This window comes from Triturus cristatus, chromosome 1_1, assembly GCF_964204655.1.
Source record: "Triturus cristatus chromosome 1_1, aTriCri1.1, whole genome shotgun sequence".
NCBI classification, from domain to species: Eukaryota; Metazoa; Chordata; class Amphibia; order Caudata; family Salamandridae; genus Triturus; species Triturus cristatus.
In genome coordinates, this window is record NC_140579.1 from 889,675,632 (window position 1) to 889,684,758 (window position 9,127).

General features: G+C 45.8%; 1 protein-coding gene across 1 annotated transcript in view; it reads left to right on the plus strand.

Moving 5' to 3' along the window:
• The window catches only part of C1_1H14orf93 (chromosome 1_1 C14orf93 homolog), a 726,790-nt gene extending 724,145 nt beyond the window's left edge, over positions 1-2,645 (plus strand). The window contains exon 9 of the transcript XR_014980887.1: positions 2,526-2,645. The gene's annotated coding sequence lies outside the window, so the exon portion shown is untranslated. The remainder of the gene's footprint in view (positions 1-2,525) is intronic.
• The last annotated feature ends 6,482 nt before the right edge of the window (positions 2,646-9,127 follow it).

The following is a 9,127-nucleotide window of genomic DNA, read 5'->3' on the forward strand; positions in this document are numbered from 1 at the left end:
CAGAAGTTATTTTGCATGCTGAGCTTCATGGTAGCGAAATATGACGTTCAACTCTCGGTGAAAGTCATGTGTCAAAAGGGCAAACAGGTGCATGGAGGCAGAAAGGGTGGTGTACGAGGGCCGGGGCTGCCCTGAGAAATTTGACAAGGTTCGGGGACCATGTGCATGTAATACCGGAGATTGGAGGTCCAAACCATCCTTGCGTCAGCTAAAAGTCCTTATATCATTAAGGAGCTCCTATAACAAACAACTCAAGAGCCCCTACTTCAGATCCCAACTTAACCAAGCCGCTAATCGCCCCAACAAACTTTTTGAAATTGTTAAACAACAATCGGTTGATGCACCCATTCGCTCTGACCCAGGTCTCAGCCCACCCTCATGTGATGCTCTGGCTTCTTTCTTTACTGAGAAAGCAAGACTCATCAATATCGAACTTGATTCTAAGAAAGCTTCTTTACATTCCCATTTGTTTGCGCACCCTCCGTCCCTCTCCGAACAGTTTGAACCAGCTAGTCTGAGCACCAAGAACAATGCCTCATGGGGCACCTTTACTCCTTTCATCGAAAGAGACATTAACAAGATTCTTCAGAGTATCAACCCATCCAATCATTTTAGCGACCCGTTACCACCCTTCGTCTTCAAAGAAATCAAGTAAGTCGTCACCCTTCTTTGGACAAAGATTATCACTGTCTCAAGGCACGATCCCTGATTGCCTAAAAGCAGCTCAGTCTTCACCTATTCTAACAAAAACGAATGCTGATAGTGCTGACCTTAACAACTTCCGCCCCATCTCCAACATCACTACTCTGGCCAAACGCCTTGAAAAATGCATCCAATCTCAACTCTGCACTCACCTTGATAATTTCCAACTCCTAGACCAACACCAATCTGGCTTTCGGAGTGGACACAGCACGGAATAGGCTCTCTTTCACGTTATCGATGACATTTTAAAAATGCTCGACCACAATGAATCTTGCCTCCTAATCCTCCTTGACCTTTCCTCTGCATTTGACACTGTAAATCAAGACAACCTCTTATCTATTTTGGAGCACAGGATGGGCCTCTCCGGTCTGGTATTGCAATGGTTCTCGTCCTTCCTCCACCACAGATCACAAAGAATAAAGGTAAACCACTCCCTAACCCAGCCCACGCCAGTATCCATGGGGGTTCCACAAGGATCCGCCTTATCCCCCATACTATTCAACTTATTCTTGGAACCACTGGCTAATGCACTAAACTCCATGAACGTTTTCTTCCATATGTACACGGATGACACGCAACTCTACCTGAAAATCTCGTCCCCGGAAAATCTTATAACACTCAACACTACCCTCATGAATACCCAAAACTGGCTAACCGAGAACCACCTCCTACTCAACACCTAAAAAACCGAATTTCTGCTCATATCTCCTCCAAATCATACTCCCAAGCTAGACCTCTGGATGAACCATCTCACTGCCTTCAACTGCTCCCCCCCTCATTATTGACTCTGCCAAATCTCTCGGAATCACCCTGGACAAACATTTAAATATTAAGAATCATATTAGCAAGGTGTGCAAGGGAGCGAATCACCAGATGCGATTACTCAGGAATCTCAAACCATTCCTTCCACAAGCTGACTTCAAGCAGGTGGTCCAAGCGCTGGTTTTGCCGAGGCTAGACTATGGCAGTTCTACGCTCTGTGGCCTCCCTAAATATACCTTGGCCCCACTTAGGGTTACATTGAATGCTGGGGCCAGACTGACCACGGGCACAAAAACAAATGTGCACATTTCCCCAGTGTTAAAATCTCTAAATTGGCTGCCTTTTGAAGCAAGAATACAGCTAAAGATTGCCTTCCTGTCCCACAAAGCTCTCCATTTCCAAACCCCCAAGTATCTTATCCAAAAGCTAGAATTATCTGGAGGTGGTAGACCCTCAAGAAGCACTAACTCCTTCCTCCTGAAACCACAGATATTTCACAAAAAGAGAACTTGTCAAAGAGCTTTCTCCGGCTCTGCCCTGTGTATCTGGAACTCTCTCCCTCCTGAAGTTCGCAGACTCACCTCCACAGTTGCTGTCAAACTGGAAGTAAAAAGATTCTTTATGAGCAAGTTCTTACCTTAATTGGTTTGGATCTTCTGCTATAATAGAGGATAGAACTCATTAAGTATAACGATCCAATTTATCATAAACAAAATAGGTTTCTCAAGTGAAGGAATGTTTCCCTAAATGGATGGATACATTTTGAAGAAAACAGGCTCACATTAGAAGACGTGTACCCTAATCTGGATGATAGGCACATAGGAGCTAATCTGACCTATAAAGGCATTGATTGGCGAGTTAACAGACCATGAAATATGGAATCTATCAAGGACCTGGTATTAAGGACTATCATCTAGGAGATACTCTTGACAATATTAGTCACAGTATCCCTTAGATATAATTTATTATAAAAAATAGATAGTGCACACTGAACCAACCCGCTACAGGAATGATGAGTAATATATTTTCCTTCTCTCTTTTTTGTTTTTAACTGTTTTCAGATCAATTTGGTTTTCAAAAAGCAACAAAGAAATATGTTACAAGTCCTGAAGAAGGCGGAGATAGAATCGCCGAAACGCTGCGTCGACACTTGTTTTATTGAATGTGTATCACTGTTTAGACACTTGTTTTATTTAAATGCAAATCATTGTTTAAATCGTATGCATAATTGTTTACAACTATTTTTAAGAACTGGGATTGACATGTAAATGGTGATGAGATTCTGAAATCCATGCTAAAAATTGTTTGACAAGGTAATCCATCTCCATTGGATTTTAACAAATTAATGTTTTTATGAAATGTGTTATATGTTTTAATATGAATTTAATGTAATAAATTGGTTTGAATATATGTCTTTTGTTACACAAGTTATTTTCAGGGAAGGTTTTGGTTCAGTGGTTACTATTTGATTAACACTAGTTCTATAAATTGAAGCACAGAGGGGAATTTTGTTGTGTGTAACTTTCTTACCCAGTGTGAGAAGTTGGCCTGATATATGCTATCCACTAGTTATAGTGGGCACCCTGTATCAGTCCAAACAACCCCTTATTGGGTATAGATTAAAGACAACTTTATTGAAAGCTATCCTAGTGGTAGCTATGGAGAGCAGCCTTCAGGCTAAGTCTTGAAGGAATGTAAGCAGCTTGTTTTACCAGTCTATAATCTCTTGAGTCACTAAATGAAAGATATCCACACCAGGTATATATATATAAAATATATGTATTTATTACTAAACACACCCTCCTAGTCTCTTTATGAGACCAGAGGTCAAAACACATAGGTTACACTTAAATAATCACAGTAAAATAGCACAAATACACGTCAGGCCCTAGGGGCGAGCCAAACCATATACTAAAATAGTCGTATAAGAACCATGACTTAACTAGACACAAGGCCTAGAGCCTGTAGAATCACTGGGACCCCAAGGAACCACCCAAGGTAGTGACACAGGGCACCCACGGGGGCCGTGTGCAGTGTTTGAACACAGCCGCGAGCTCCCGTTAGCTTCTATGGGAAAGTCGCGGTTAGATTTTTAAAGATTAGGTACACTTAGAAATGAGTCAGGACCAAACCCTTTTGGACTTAGGAAGTTCTAGGGCTAGCACCCACAGGAGCACCGGAGTACTCGTGTTACCTCACCCAGGGAAGCCGGGTGCATAGGTGTCTTTTGGTGTTGGGTCGTGTTGTCGATTTCAATGGGAGCTGGCGAAGAAGTGCTGCTGCCGTGAAGATGCGAAGTGTCCGAAGAGATCTAAGCCTGGATCGAAGATGAGAAGAACCTGAAAGCAGAGGGTACAGAGTCTGGGTCACTAGCCAGTGACCAGGAAGGTGATGAGCAGATGCCCACCGATGTCGGGTGATTTCAGGTGAAAGAGGTGAAGCTTGACTCTTCAGCCACGAGGACCAGGAGGCGTCGAGGACAACCAGGAGCTGGATTCGAGCTGTCCCACGAAGGATGTCGAGTGCTGCAGCATCGGTGCCCGGATTGGACACAACAAACCTTGGCAACAGCAACCCATGCAGAAACGAGAAAGATGCTTCGGTGCAGACCAGCAAGGTCTGTGGGACTCACCACTTGGTTTGGAGTCAGGGCACGTCTGGAGCAACCAGGAAAGCCCAAGGAAATGCAAAGTTACCCCCTCAGGGACCCACCAGTCAACGGACCAGGGATCGCAAAGGGACCTCGAGACAAAACACAAAATAGCGGCCCACGGGTAACTCGGAATGACCAGACCGAAAATCTTTGGTGGATTCAGTGCTCGAGGTGGGGGCTACAATTTAGCCCAAGCACGACTTCAAGAGACTTCGAGAAGTCAATGCACTTGCAGAAGTGCACGGTGACCAGGAGTTCCTGTTCCACGCTACTCACGAGGGCTGCGGGTCTCAGCTTTGCTGGGGGCTTGGGTCGGCCTATTAGATGTCTGGAAATCCTCTTCCTGGGCTGCAAATACTTCGGAGTCCGGCGGGAGCTTCAATAATGCAGACCGGCAAATTGCTTCGTTGGTGCCTGCCAAGCAGGGGAGTCACTCCTTGACCCCAGGTGAGATTTCTTCAGTCCTCTGGTCTTGAGCACAGCGTCAAAGGTCCAGGATTCAGCGTCAGAGTTTCGTCCAGGGTAATCAAAAGTCCTAAGGACTGGGGTCCTATACTTATACTAAGGTAGGGGGTTGGATATACTCTGGGGACCCACCTATGGGAGGGTTTGGAAAGGGGGGGGGGACTACACCCATTTCCTTTGTCCAGTTTCACGCCAGAGCAGGGGCTGGAAGCCCCTGAACCGGTTTGAGCTGGACTATGCACAGGGACACCAAATGTGCCCCCAGTCCAGGACTTCAAAGCACTCAGAGAGTGCTCCCACCCAGCCCCAGTACACATAAGCCTGTTTGGGAGGTGGGTACACCTCCCTGTGACAGGAAACCTATTGTCCAGGCCTCCCCTGCCGGAGTTTCGGTCAGCAGCAGGAGGTCAGACCCGTGTCTGTGGCTGCAGCATCCATTTTGTGATGCCAGGGCTCTATTAAGTTTCTACCGGGTATACCAGTGCTGTCATGTCTCTCCCTCTAGAAGAGTGGGATCATACTCCCACACCAGTTACTGGTGTGGGAGTATGACTCCAAGGTGTTTGACACCAAACACGACATGTTTCCGTGCAGCCAGTCCAAAGTTAGCATTTACCGTTTGGTTATAATGCACCTAAGAGTATATGGTCAGGCTGCACTACAAACAGCATCAGAGAAAGGTCTCCGAATGCTGCAGAGGGGCTCTGCTCATGCAGGGGCACTCTCTCACATAAGAACCAAGAACTCTGACTTCAGGATTGATAAGGCCTGCCATAGGAGTGACTTATAGGTTTATATGTGTGTATATATTTATATAGTGATATAGGTAACCTATATCATAGTAAGGGGTGCATGCACCACCTTACCCAGGCTGCAGTAGCAGACCTGTGGTGTCATTTTGGGGGGCTTTCCAGGGGTGGCATAATACATGGTTCAGCCCCTGGCAGGCCTCTGGGGTACCTATGCCCTGGGAACAGAGTATACCATATACTAGGGACTTATAAGGGCACCTCAGATCCAATTTGAACTGTACCTAAAGTACATGGAATCATTTTAGAGAGGAAGCAGCTAGGCTGGGGTCCTGAATAGCAGGCTCCCAGCCAGACTAAAGTCAAAAAACGGTGAAACACCAGCAAAAAGTGGGGGTAAACATGTGAAGCAGATCCTACTGTCCTACACCCAGTCCCTTCTGGCCTAACTGGGTTAACTCTCTTACTTTGTACTGATTTACTATATTTTTTTTTTATTTAGTCTTTTCTTCCCCTCCCAGATCCGCTATTTTTAACTACTATGCTGCTTTTATGCACCTTTGTAACTGTCTCGTTGATTTGTATTTGACGCCTGTAAATCCCTGATCATCTTTATTGTGAAGTGCTCTGATATCCCTTGGGATCTTCTTCGCGCTATATAAAACTTTATAAATGAAACAAAACAAATAAAGGACTCAGGGCAGAACAACGCACTGGAAAGACCACAAAACAGACACTAGTAAGGGGCATCTGCAAGCGCTGAACCTAAGAGACAGGCAGGAGGGTGATGGGGGGGGGGGTGAGAGGTGGTCAATGCTAATCAGAATTTGCATGTGCTGTATGCAGTGTTTGGTGTTGAAAAAAACCAATAAAAAAGAGTGCTTAAAAAAATAAGAACTTCTTTTAGGAAACCAACCTGGATAACGATTCCCAGCAGGGCAGGGTCACCACAAATGCAATTGTGCTTCTGAGCAGCACTGTATCAGGGTACCCTGGCAGCACGGTCCACCACAAGGACGTATTTGTTGCCTGGAATCAGGAGTTAAGAGGATACAACGGACGGATAATGTCCATCCTCTCAAATGGAACCCCAACCACTGCCAGTGGTACTAAGGAAGCTGTGCTCTCCTGACTTACCAGATGCTTGGCATGTTGGACAGCAGTGGCAGAACGTCACCCCATTTAAGGCCTCACTATTCTAATAATGATGCGGGAACAGCCTCTATGTTGTTGCTGATGCCAAGATGCCCTGGAAAAGGGACACAATGTGCTAAGGTTATCTGTAACTTACATGCCAATAGGCCTGATTCATGCAGGAGACTCACGATTTTTGAAGCAATAAATGGTTTTATGTTAGCTGTCTCCCGCCTGAAATCGCCACTGCTTCAATAGAAGTCGAGGGGGAAATACATTCTCCTGGTTATGTTTTTTAAAAACGACCACTTTCCTCTTCTAAAATGTTGGCATGTATGCTTTAAGTGAATCTGGGTTATGGGGTGGGTGGTTCACTCTGAATGCCCAGATACTTCATGTTGAACCTGTGCCTGATCTATGGTGCACAGACTGGCGAGAGGAGGGCACCCTTATTGTGCTTTTATAATCTCGGTTATATCGGACCCATATCCTTCAGCAATGCTTGCAACTCATAGAGGTCCTTCAGAACCGACGCTGGGCTCAAGGGAGAAAACCCTTGGAGCTGCCAAGGGTGGAGTTAGTTTCTCTAAGTGCTTTCTTTTGGGTGTTACAGTTTCAGGATGCAACTGTGGTTTACCCTCGCGTTTGCAAACCTACGTTCTGGATTTAGGGCCAAAGGAAACCCCTACCAGGGCTGTAGGTGCAACATGCAACTCAGCCTCTAGCACCCCAATACAGCTATGTAATCATATAGGGCAAGATCATCTCTTAAATCCCACCTTCACCCTAGCAGACTTCCCATCTACCCACAACTGCTAGTGGAATCTTGCAGTCTGTGCTTTCATCAAAGGCAGTGCAACAGTGACCACACTGCCTTCCTAACATCTTTATAGGTGTAATGAGCTTATGGCACAGCGTTGTACAACTAACTTCAGAATCCTGATAGGCAGTCACCTACTTGTCATCAATGTGCACATTGCTTCAGAAGTTCTGTTTTTTGGAACTTGAGGAAAAAAAGCTGATTCAACAGGACAAACCTGCAGGGAAATCATTACTTTCTTACAGGGCACAGCTCTGGCATCTGGCTCATGTCAAGGAGTGGGTTAGCAGTTTGTCAGTTTTAACTCCTGGAGCCTGGTTAGGCCCTCTAAACTGTTTTCAACCTTTGGTGCTTGTCCTGACATTCCCAAAGGCTTTTTCTTCAATACCTCCCTGACCTAGCCCTAGGCCTGGGGCCATCAGGGTATGTTTCTCCCAGCTCTTGGATGCCAAAGACCTGATGAATTGTGAGGCTTTCTGGGCAGTTTATACTGAAGCTTTGACCAACTTTTGTGACTGACTGCTAGCTTGCATTTTAGTCCTGTCCACCACCACAGCTAACAGTTTCAGGTCAGCAAGAGACTGATGCAGAAACAGTAGGCAAACCTATGTATGTAAGTGTGGGTGTCTTTATATAGCGCAAACCTAGCTGTAAAGCAGTGCTGTACCTTACCTAGAGGGTTAGTAGATGATCGACATGATCGTGTACATTAAGCGGGGATTACACAAGTACATTCCATGCACATTACGCATGTATTTAGGCAAAGGGAAATTAAGCAATTTGCCCAGAATTACACAATGCTGAGTCCAGCATTGAGACCAGGATTCAAACCCGGGTCCCAAGGTCAGCAGCTCTAACCTCAAGGCCACATCTCCTCCCCTCCTGACAGTCATTCACATCCAGTTCCAACATCACTCCCACTTCCCCTGGAGACAATCAGCTTAGCAAATTGGTGGCAACGCTCCCTTCCTGCGGGAGCTCATAGGCTGCACAGCTTAACTCATGCAGTGCAAACCATGACAGAATATCCTTGCCCACAGAGCACATTTAAGCTAGATCCTATGAGATGCAGGAGTGGGGAGGGATCTGGTTTCTACAAAAGCGACAGTAGCAGGATTAAGCTTCAGACCCTCCCTCTTCATTAGATGTACCTTCAGAGTGTGAACTATGCTCTATTTTTTTGTCTCGATCTGCTGTCGCTCTTTCTTTTTAGGTCTCGCCTGACCCAGCGCTTGCGCTGGTCTGGCGAGACTTAAAGTAAGGGCTTCAAAAAATGCTACCGCCGGCCACAGCTTGTAGTGCATGTGCGCGGGCGTGCTCTTGAGCAGAGGCGCCATATGGCGTGATTACTGCTGCGCGCGCACCACTCGCGCACATGCACTGCAAGCTGTGGCCGGCGGTAGCATTTTTCCCCCGCCACGGCAGTCATTTCTCGAAGCAGGCGCATGCTTTTTTTTCTTCTGTTTATTACTTCTATGTAGTAATGGCGGCACCCATGCTTTAGCTTAAACATCTTAGGCTAAAGTCGGGTGCTGAGATTGCTTCAAAAGTAAAGAAATAGAAAATTATTTACTTTTGAAGCAATCTCGGCACCCGACTTTAGCTTAAGATGTTTAAGCTAAAGCACGGGTGCCGCCATTACTACAGAGCAGTAATAAACAGAAACAAGCATTGGCATAGCCAATAGGTCTCACTTTTGAGACCTTATAAGTATTTAGTTATGCAACTGTTGCATGGCTAAACACTTATAAGGTCCCAAAGGCGAGACCTATTGGCTATGCCAATGCTTGTTCCTGTTTCTCTCCATGCAACCTCTCTATCTCAAAATTCCCCAGTCATTCT